Source organism: Chinchilla lanigera, unplaced genomic scaffold, assembly GCF_000276665.1.
Source record: "Chinchilla lanigera isolate Chin_1 unplaced genomic scaffold, ChiLan1.0 scaffold00073, whole genome shotgun sequence".
Classification (NCBI taxonomy): Eukaryota; Metazoa; Chordata; class Mammalia; order Rodentia; family Chinchillidae; genus Chinchilla; species Chinchilla lanigera.
The window spans coordinates 6,716,189-6,727,840 of record NW_004955474.1 but is presented as its reverse complement, the minus strand read 5'-3'; the positions used below and the strand labels follow the sequence as shown (position 1 = coordinate 6,727,840).

At 39.5% G+C, this 11,652-nt stretch overlaps 1 pseudogene; it reads right to left on the bottom strand.

The window, feature by feature from the left end:
• Nucleotides 1-455: 455 nt before the first annotated feature.
• On the bottom strand, nt 456-1,082 carry LOC102003534 (annotated as a pseudogene).
• Nucleotides 1,083-11,652: the final 10,570 nt, after the last annotated feature.

Sequence of the window (11,652 nt, the reverse complement as noted above, 5' to 3'; positions counted from 1 at the left end):
AAGCACTAACCTGTACTTTTAAAACTATTAAAAATTTTATAAAATGTTCAAGAAGCTCTAAAAGAAAATGAAGCTTGTGCCTTCTCTAATCTCCAAAGAGCCAAAGTACTCATGAGGCACTATTCAATTTCTTGACTCTGGGCCAAAGGACTATTATCTACTTCTCTGTGGATATTTGTCATGTTCTCCATTCATAAACACACTACCATACCAAACAATGTGCAAATAAAAGTTTAAGAAAACCAAAATGCTCTCAAATAGCTATGTATTTTAAATAGCTATGTACTCTCTTAAATAACTATGTACTTTAGGAACAATATAAAATACTGCACTGCTAAGCCAAAAACATCTCAAATGCTTCTGCGGGATACACAGAAATAGGAATTGTTGAGTTTTACAGGCCGTAAGCTAAAGGAAAGAGCTGATTTCAAGATCACAGTACAAATTTGAACATATTATGCTTTTTGTAAGGCTTTCTGTAAATCACCATAGAAGTTGGTAAAGGTGCTTGCAGTGACCATATTTACCGCAGACTGAGGAATCATTCCACATAGATCTGTCTGAATATAGCCTGTCAACAGACTCTGGTTTGGATTGTCTTTAAATGGAACACAAAACCAGCCACAGAGACAATTAAATCCATGAACAAACTCTGGCCTCTTTTCACTCCAGTCAAGACTTATACCACAGGATAAAAGTCCTTCTTTGTAGCCCACAGTGTAGGAGAAATCAACAAACTCTCTTGGGGAAATTATATCCCAAAGCTGACCAGCAGTAGGGTAATGCATCACACAGCAATTCTCTTCAAAGTGTTTCAAAATATCCAGTGAAGTCAATAGGCAGTCCCAGTCCAAGCAGAAAGGCCCTGGATATATGTGGTCTATTATAGTATTGACAACATCATCTACAATACCTTGGGCTTTGTAGAGATATCCATTACGTTCTTCTGAGGATTTTCTCCAAACTGGTACATCTTTCATTTTCTTTGCAACTGGCCACTTGTCATCTTCCATGATATTGTACAGGATTAGGGTGTTTTTAAGTTTAGTGGAAAAAGAAGCTACATCAGGCAGGTCTTCCATTTTTTTTCAATTCCACCAATACCATGCTGCTACAGCCTGCTCTTATTTTTTCAGTCTTTTTGAGACAGAGTCTCACTGCAGTTCAGGCTGGTCTTGAACTCTCAATGATCCTCCTGCATCAGCCTTCCAAGTACTGGGATTACAGGTGTGCACCTCCATGCCTGGCTCAGGCATGCACTATTTTAAACAAGGCAAACAAGTGCATCTTCTAATAATCATAAGTATCAATTGTAATTAACAGCTATGTAGCACTTTCTACATGTCAAGAATTGTTCTAAGCATGTATTAACTTTAATCCAAAATCACCAGGCTTTTTTTTTTTTTTTTTTGAGACAGGCTCTTGCTATGTAGTCCGGGCTGTCCTTGAACTCACTATGTAGCCACGGCAATCCTCCTGCCTCAGCCTCAGCCTCCCCAGTGCTGGGATTACAGGCATGTGCCACCACGCCCAGCTTTTTTTCCATGTTTGACTTGTAATTCACATATTGCAGAATTAGTCATTTGAAGTGATGAATTCATTGTGTTTTTGAATATTCCCAAGCCTCACCACCATCTACTTGTTCAGCATTTTCAACACCAAAAGGAAACCCATTTGATTTTTCCTTTCTCCTAGTTTCTGGCAAGCACTCACTCTGCTTTCTGTCTATAAGGATTGGTTTATTATGCATATTTCATTTCAGTGGAGTCATATAATACAGGTCTTCCCTTCCTTCCTTCCTCCCTCCCTTCCTCTCTCTCTCTCTCTCTCTCTCTCTCTCTCTCTTTCTTTCTTTTTTTTTGAAACAGGGTCTCACTATGCAGTCCAGACTGGCCTCAGCTTCCCAAGTGCTGGGATTACAGTGTGAGCCACCGCCCCTGGCTAATACATAGATTTTTAAAACTCTATTTTGCTTAGCATAACATTCTTAAGGTTCACCCATGTTGTAGCATAACATGCCATCTTAGCTTTGCTCCTGACTGGTTTGAAATTTGTTGCATTTGGTATTGCTCCAATCTTGATGTGAAATTTTGTTCAGGTACTGGTCATGAGGTTGGTACTGGATTTGCAGGCGAGCTAGAACTTGTCTGTTTTGATGACCTCCTGTGGATTTTTCATGAGTTGCTACCCTTTCCTTCCAAAGCTATGTGTTTGCTACTAGTTGTTTTTGGTATTTTTCATGGTTCCTGGAACTGATTTATGATGAGTACAGCAATGTACTTGTCTCCTTTCATGCCTGAATAATATTCACTTGTGTGGCTGTGGCATGTTTATCTGTTCATCAGTTGATGGCCATTTAGGTGAGTTCAACTTTTGAGCTATTAGGAATACTGCTGCTATGAATATCCTCCTGTAGGGGTTTGTGTGGACTTCTATTTTCATTTATCATGGCTGTACTCACTTCCTGGGTCTTCAGCTAACTCTCTATTTAACTTTTTGAAAAACCTTGTGTTCCGAAGGAGCTCTGCCAGTTTACATTCTCACCAGTGAAGTAGGAAGGTACATATTCACCCTTAATCCTCACAGGAACTCCAAGAATCAGGTTATTATCCTCATCTTATAAGTGGAGATTCTGATACATAGAGAGATTGAGTACTTTCCCCAGAAATCACAGGTCTGAGAAGTGACAGAGTCAGGATTTAAAACCAGGAAGTTTGGCTGTAGGGGCTGCTCTTCATGGTAACACAGGGTCAATACTACAAGAGGGTAGGTCAGTGTAAATCAGCCAAAAGAAGTAATCAGTAATCAGTAAATCAGCTTCTGTCCTTTTGCTTCCATCTTGCGATATTAAACATACAAATCAATCATCCAGATCATGTGTATGCTGTTATATATTTCTAAAATTGGGGTGAGGTTCTAGGGTTTAGTGGGTGTAGGAGCCCTAGCTTTGCACGCATCAGGCCCTGGGTTTGAGCCCTAGCACTAGAAAAACATAATTAAGTGATGGAGAAGATCTTGGGTAGACATACAAGTGTGTAATATTTAAATACCCAATTTTTCTAAAGTGGCTGTGTGATTTCACCCTCCCACCCAAAATGAAAGTTCAGGTCGGCAAGAGTGGGTGGCACAGTCTGTCCCTCTATGTGGTGAGTCTGTTCCTGTTCTTTACAGTGCTTTCCTATGAGCAGTAGCTTTAGTTTTTCATTTATTTATTTTTATGGTTTTTGCTTGATCTTTGCATCCTAAAAGATTTTGTTTTACTTGAAGTTACCTGGGGGTGGGGCAGAGTAGGGTGGGCTTTGGTGAGCACCGTGTTTAGAGGGGTGGGGCATCTCCATGGTGGGTGGGATTGGGCGGGGCTGAGTGGCGCCTGGGGGCAGGGTCTGGCAGTAGGCTCCCAGGAAGCTTGCTCTGTCCAGAATGTGAGGGGTGTGGGGGCCACGCGGAGAGCCAGCCCCATCGGGCCCTGTGCACAGCTTCTTCTGGATCTGACCAGACCAGTCTGGCCCCTGGGACATTCCCTCTGGATGCTACCCATGACATGATAGGGGCCGCAGCTTCCTCCACACAAGAGGTTGTGGACGCGCGTGGAGGGCCAGACACCATCTAAGTGGGGAGGAGTGGATTCAGGTCCTATCCTGCTGACCCGGCTGCAACCTTAAGTGCACACAGAGCTGGCTCAGGTCTCCTGAACTCAGTGAGTCTTTGGCGACCTAGACTTCTTAGTTCTGATACAGCTGATTGGGCCATGCATGTATCATGGGTTCTTGATTAATTATCCCCTCATCCACAGAATAAAGTTTTTCTTCTGTTGTGACTTCTAGAATTTTACAGTGTGGCCTTTCACACTAAAGCTTTTAATCCACTCAGAACTGAATGCTTAGGATGCTTCCAGCTGCCCAGGACTGTTGTTCCTCTTTCCGACCCCATCTTTGCTAGTCTAGGTCTCTTCTGGTTTCAAATGAATCTAAGGATTGTTTTATCTAATTCTGTGAGCTATGTGATTGGAATTTTGACCAAGACTGCATTAAATTTGTACAACAGTTTTGGAAGTATGGCCATTTTCATAATGTTGGTTCTTCCTATGCATGAGCAAGGGTATCTTTCCCTTTTCTGATATCCTCCTTAATCTGGTATCCTCCTTAATCTCCTTTTGCAGAGTACTGTAATTTTCAATGTAGAGGTCTTTTACATCCTTTCTTAGATTGATTCCTAGGTACTTCATTTTTTGAATGCTGTTGTGAAAGATGTTCATTCCCTAATTTCTCTCTCATCTGAGTTTATTATTCACGTATAGGAAGGCTATTGGTTTTTGAGTGCTGACTTTGTATCCAGCTATGCAACTTAATTTGCTTATTAAATCTAGCAGTCTCTTGGTGGAGTTTTTGGAGGTCTTCTTTGTACAGAATCATGTCATCTGCAAATAATGATAATTTAACTTCTTCCTTTCCTATCCTTATTCCTTTTATTTCTTTCTCTTGTCTAATTGCCCTGGCTAAGGTTTCCAGATCTATATTGAGTAAGAGTGGAGACAGTGAACATCTTTATCTTGTTCCTGATTTTAGAGTGAAAGCTTTCACTTTTTGTCCATTTAGTGTGATGTTGGCTGTTTGTCATAGATGGCTTTTATCAGATTGAGATAAAGACTATCTATCAGATTGAGATAAAGACTATCTATTCCAATTCTCTGTAGGGTTTTTTTTATCACGAATGGGTGCTGGACTTTGTCAAAGCTTTTTCTGCATCTATTGAGATGATCATATGTTTTTTGTCCTTGGCCCTGTTAAGATGGTGTGTTACATTTATTGATTTACATATGTTGAACCATCCCTGCATCCCTGGGATGAATCTCACTTGGTCATGGTATATGATCTTCTTGATGATTTGCTGCATTCTTTTTGCCAGTATCTTATTGAGGATTTTTGCATCTATGTTCATTAGGGAGTTTGGCCTATAGTTCTCTTTCTTAGTTGACTCCTTCCTGGTTTTGCTTCCAGGAATGAATTTGGAAGTATAAGCAATACTTTCAATTGCATTAAAAGGTTTAAAAAGTAGGGGTATTAGGTCTCCTCTGAATTTCTTGTAGAATTCAGGTGTGAATCTGTCAGGGCCTGGGCTTTCCTTTGTTGGCAGGTTTTTAATTATATCTTCAATTTCACTGATTGATACTAGTTTATTTAGGACTTTTATATCTTCTTGATTGACCTTTGGTAATTCATATGTACCTAGGAATCTGATCATTTCTTCTGCATTTTCCATCATATTAGAATATAAGTTTTACAAGTAGGTATAGATGATCTTCTGGATTTCTGCAGGGTCTGTCATAACAGTCTTTCCTTTTTTGATAATGTTGGCTAAGAGTTTGACAATTTTATTTAATCTTTCAAAGAACCAACTCTTTTTCTTTTTTTTTTTCCAGTACCGGGAACTGAACTCATGACCTTGCGCTTGCCAGGCAGGCACTATGCCACTGAGCTAAATCCCCAGCCCCTAGAACCAACTCTTTTATTCATTAATTCTTTGTACTGTTTCTTAGTGTCCCTTGCATTCATTTCTGCTCTCATTTTGATAATTTTCTCCCTCATATGAACTTTAGGCTCGGCCTGCTCTTCTTTTTCTAGAAGCTTAAAGTTCAACATTAGGTTGTTTATTTGAGCTCATTCTGTTTTCCTGGTATGGGTATTCACTGTTATAAATTTCCTTCGTAGCACTGCTTTCATTGTGTCGTATAAGTTCCAGTATGTTGTATTGGCATTATTGTTTAATTGTAGAAACTGTCTAATTTCATCTTTAATTTCATGTGTGACCCATTGGTTGTTCAAGAGAGCGTTATTTAATTTCCATGTGTTTATGAAGTTTCTGTGGTTTCTTTTGCCATTGATTGCCAATTTCATTGCACTATGGGGGGCTGGGGATTTAGCTAAATGGCATAGCACCTGCCCAGGTAGCGTGAGGTCATGAGTTTAATTCCTAGTACCAAAAAAAAAAAAAAAAAAAGGAATCATTACACAATGGTCTGATAATAGCATGGTATAATTTCAATTCCTTCACATTTACTTAAGTATGATCTGTGAGCTAGTGTGTGGTCTGTTTTGGAGAACATACTATGTGAAGTGGAGAAGAATGTGTATTCTGATGTTGTGGGGTGGATCACTCTGTAAACATCTACTAAATCCATTTGTTCAGAAGTTTGGTTCAAGCCAGGCCTGGTGCCTGTAATCCCTGCACTTGGAAGGCTGAGGCAGGAGTATTCCCACAAGTTCAAGGCTAGCTTGGCCTACATAGTGAGACCCTTGTCTAAAAAAATAAAGTTAGGGGGAAAAAGTTTGGTTTAGTTCTAATATTTCATTTTTTATTTTTTGTCCAGTATATCTGTCTATTTGTGACAGTGGGGTGTTGAGAGCTCCTAATAAAGTTGTTTTAGTGCTTATTTGATTTTTGTATGTCTTTTAATACTTATTTTATATAATGGGGTGCACTGGTACTTGTTACATATATATTTATGATTGTTATCTCTTCCTTTTAGATTGTTCTCTTTTCAAGGATGTAGTGATCTTCTTTGTCTCTCTTAATTAGTTTTAGCTTGAAATCCACTTTGTGTGCAAATAAAATAGCTACTCGTGCTTTTTTCCAAGTTCTTGTCATGTGGAGTATTATTTTTCTCATGTGGAGTATGAATTTCCTTTTGAATTAAATGTTTCTTCTATGCAACATATTGTTATATCTTGCTTCTTGATCCATGCTGCCAGTCTGTTTCTTTTCTTTGGTGAATTGAGACCACTAATGGTGATGATTATAACTGATATGTATTGGCTTATCCTTGTCATGTTATTTTCCTGTTGTTGGTTTCCCTTTTCCCTCCTCTGTTTAATGATTTGCCTTGCCTGGTGGATTCATTCTGTTGGGGTTCATGGAATTGTAGTCCTTTTTTTTAAATCTCTTTCTAGAGTGTCCTTCAGAACATTTTGGAGTTCTTGTTTGGTGTTCATGAATTTCCTCAGGTGTTCTTTTTCATGGAAGTATCTTATTTCTCTATCAGTTTTTTTTTTTTTCCTCCGGTACCGGGAACCGAACTCACGACCTTGCACTTGCCAGGCAGGCGCTTTGCCGCTGAGCTAAATCCCCAGCCCCTTCTCTATCAGTTTTGAAAGATAGTTTTGTAGGGTACATCAATCTGGGTTGGAGGTTATTTTCTTTTAGGGCTTGAAATACTGCACTCCAAGCTCTTCTTGACTTAAGAGTTTTTGTTGCAAAGTCAGCCATAATTTTTTTTTTTAAATTTTTTTATTTTAAAGAGTAAAAGAAGGATAACATAATAATGGGGGGCTTACCAAATTACAGACAAAGTGGTAGGAAATTATCAATGGTTACTGTTTTACATATTGTTGTCTACAAGATAGTTTCTCAGGAAAACAAATAAATAATAGTGAGTCACAGACAAAAGAGGTAGGAGATTATCAATAGTTGTTGTACTATACTTTTGTATCTTCAAAGTGGCTTCTAAAGAAAATAAATAGAGCTATACATGAGTGACCAATTGAATAATCATTAACTATTCTCAATGGTTGTTGTAGGACACACCTAATAATAAACATACATCCATTTACAAAATAGCATAGGAATAATACAAACATTACAAAGTTGTGGATAGATTAGTAGGAAAATATCAATGGCCGCTGTAATACATGGTGGTATCTTGAAAGTGGTTTCTCAGGAAGACAGAGATACACAAGAAGGATCTAACAAGTAGTTACAGCCTAAGGGTTGTGAAAAATAGCGTATTACCTCCTCACCAGTGACTCCTTTCACTGAGGTGTGACAGCTAGAAGGAAGCCCAGGATTGAAAAGAAGGACCAAGAGACTTGCACCTGTGTTTAGCAACAGGCTGTTTTCTTTTTCCTCCATAGTCATGATTACCCACGGCTCCTCCAGTCAGCCATAATTCTGATGGGGTTTCCTGTGTAGGTGACTTGTTTCTTTTCTCTAACAGGTTTTAATATTCTGCTCTTATGTTGAATTTCTGTAATCTTGACTATTATATGCCTTGCTATAGTTTTTTTTTTTTTTTAATTAGGACTAATTGGAGTTTGTATGCCTCACTTATCAATATGTCAAAGTCTTTTTCCCTGTCAGGGAAGTTTTTTGCCACGATGTCTGTGAATAGGTTTTTTGTTTGTTTGGTTTGGTGGGTGTTTTTGTTTTTGGGTTTTTGGTTTGTTGTTTTTTTTTTTTTTTTTGAGACAGGGTTTTGCTATGCAGCTCAGATTGGCCTTGAACTTACTATGTAGCCTAGACTGGCCTAAAACTTGTGAGGCAATCCTCCTGCCTCACCCTCCCAAGTGCTGGGATTATAAGCATGCACCACCATGCCCAGCAGAAAAGGTTTTTTTTAAATATCATTTGTGCTATCTTCTGCTTTTTATTGACTCCAATCAATCTTGTTATTCTTATGCTTCATCTAGCAAATGCTAGATTGATTTTTCATGGTTTTTGCTATTTTTAAGAAATCTTTCTCTTCATAATCACTAACTGCAAGTCTGTTTTCTATACCTGAGATTCTGTCCTCACATTGGTTTATTCTGCTGCAATACTTTTACTGGAATTTTTAGTCTCCTGCTTGAGTCTGTTTTATGGATTCCATTTCTTTCCTATATTAGGCCTTCATGGCCTCCATTATTTTATTAAGCTCCTCTATTTTTTTATCTTTATCTGCTCTAGAGTTACTAAATATGTCACCATCTCTATAGTTGTCTGAGAGATTATTTCTAATTTGATTTTTCCTAGAACCTTGTTCATTTGCTTTCTTGTTACTACCAGGTTAATAACCCTTAGTTATTGTGGGCTGATCAGGCTTGCAATCTCCCAAATGAGTGGATGGTGAAGGCTTAAGTAAATGAGACAATTGAAATGATTTTAGGGCTCCAGGAGGGCTCAGCCTTCTCACAGAATTCAAGATTCTCTGGGTTAAGACAAGGACTTCCCTGGGTAGCTGATATTCATTTGGCTTTCAGGCAAAAGAGGGGGATACTGAAGAAAATGCAGGAATCTGGGCAGGACTTGGGAATCACTCTAAGGACTTTTCCAGGTAATACTTAATTTAGGAAAACTATGTTATCTCCAGGAAGGCCTTCACTGCAAGAATGAGATCCCTGCAGCTACAGTCTCCTTCTAGTTAATTGGGATTGGAGCCAAAAGTCCTCAGCTGTGACCTTGTCTTGTCCTTTGAGGCCTCATGGCTTCACCCACCATTACAGGCCTCAGTAGGGATGAGTGACTCACAAGTAAACATGGAAAGCCAATTGGTTAATATAAGTCCTGCTCAGAGCTGCTTCAGAGTGGTCTCCATCAGTTACCACTTCAGAGAGACCAGGTGAGTGGCTTTCATATTGTCCCACCTTATTGCCCCCTGGGTTTGCCTTTAATGAACTGGATGTCTGGGGTTCTGTCTTGTTTTCATTTTTTAAAATAAGACTTTATTGGTACATTTTAGGTACACATAATGATCACAGTCATCATAGAGAATTTGTACCTATTCATGATATAAATTGTATTTTTTACTACCCTACCCTTCCTTCAACCCTTCCTCCCCTTCCATCTTGTTTGTGTGTCTTCTCATTTTCTATTTTTTTTAGTTTAATTCCTGGGTTGATGCTTTTAAATTGCATGTGGTGAATAGCTTTATTGCAAGTAATTAGAACTCTTAGGAAATGACTACTTCTCAGAGGTGTCTTCCAAGTGTAGCTGGTTTTGGGGTTTCAAGTCTGTTGCAAGATCCTACCTCTTCAGTTCACTGAGGATGAGAAGTTGCTGCCTGCTTGGCCCAGCCTCTGCTTCTTTGGCACTGGCCCACAGTATTTTCTATGATCTTTAGGCAATCTCAATCTTGATATACTAGGAAGAATAGCTAGTTATAACAGTTATGTTACTTTGGCTAAAGTGGTATAATCAATAGCAGTAGCATCAAACACAGCCTAGAAAATGACAAACTGAGGTGACCATTAATTTACCACCTTTAACCATATGTACTAGATTTGTGGTTATATAGCAAAATCTAAAACAAACCAGAAAATTGTATGCAGTAAATAAGTCCTCAGTATGCCATTTTTGCCAGTTGTGGTGCTGCATGCCTGTAATCCCAGCACTCAGGAAGCTGAAGCAGGAGGATCATTGTGAGCTGGAGACCAGCCTGGGCTACAAAGTGAGTTCAAAGTCAGCCTGAACTGCATAATGAGACCCTGTCTCAAAAGAAAAAAAAAAGCCATTTTTACCCTCAGGAAACGAAATTTAAAAGAGGTTAGGAATAAATAGAGAAATAGAAGAAGAGGAAGAGATTAGAAGCAAGGCTGGAGGACAAAGGAGGATCACACAAACTTTGGGAAACTGGTCCAGAAGACAGGAGGAAAAGAGAGAGGGAAGAAATACAAGGAAGTACAAAACAGAAGAGAACAACAACCACAAAAAATAGTAACCACGTTCACATTCATATAGAAACAAGATAAAACAATGAAGGAAAAAAATAAGAATGGGGGAGAGAGGGAGGGAAAAAAGTCTGCTTCAATGTTTGTCTCTGCTACCACTGGTAGACAATATGTGGAGATAGAATGCAGATCTGTGTTGATTTATCCCAGCAAGACAGCATTAGCAGGGTAGCAGATAATCTCAGCAAACCTGTGCCTTTATTTCCCCTGAAGTTCTGGTTGGTTTCTGGCCATGAGGCTGGGAGCAGACCCATTCAGCCTGCAGCAGTTAACACACCTTCTTTGGGCCTGAGCTTAGCTAGGTCCACTTCTTGGAGGCAGCAGTTGTGTGTTCTGAGCTTAGTTGGCCCCTCTCCAAGATGGTTCCCAGCCAATCACCTGTTCCCACGGGATGGCCAAATCCATGCCACTCACCAGCCAGTGCAGTCCACAACGTCCACTGCTCTGTTGCACTGCTACATCTCTCTGTGGTGGCCACTGGGGTTGCCAACAGTCACCTTGTGTCCACAGGTTTGAGCTGCTCTTCCCACTCAGTGAGTCGTGGCTCAGAGATAAGGCACTGCCTGCTACCTTCTTCTTCTTCATTGAACTTACTCTCTTTGCTGTCCCTGTGGGCTTCAACTGTTACTTCAGATCCTTCATGGGTCCAGGGGACCCAGTTCCCTCCTTTCTTCTCTTCCTTGCATTGCTATATTCCAGTGTCTGGACACCAAATCTCAAAGAGGCGCTCTCTCTAGTGGTTATGTTTAGTCTTTTACTTTGTCTTCTTAGCAGAGTCCAAGTTAGTCAACATTTTTTCTTTCCTCTTGAATGAACTAAGGACCATATGTGATGGTTTAATTCTAATCACTGCTCTCACCTGCGCTATATGGCTTTTTAAAGTTCAATACTTTCACACCCCTTCCACAAAGCAGGCATCACTGGTATATACAATTTTATGTAAGTTTACCTTTTTTCAGTATCTGTATTTACCATTGGTACAGTTGAAGGGACCAACAATAGTTCAGGTTCTTGTGTACATCCAGTAGTAAGTAGTAAGTAGCTATGTTTATTGAAGATCACAGGAAAGATAGCAGCAATAAAGGGAAAAAGCAAAATAAGGGCCAGTAACTCAGGTTTTCAGAACTTAAAGGCCAGAAACATCTGGCCTTAGGCTCCTCTCGCTGAATCTTCC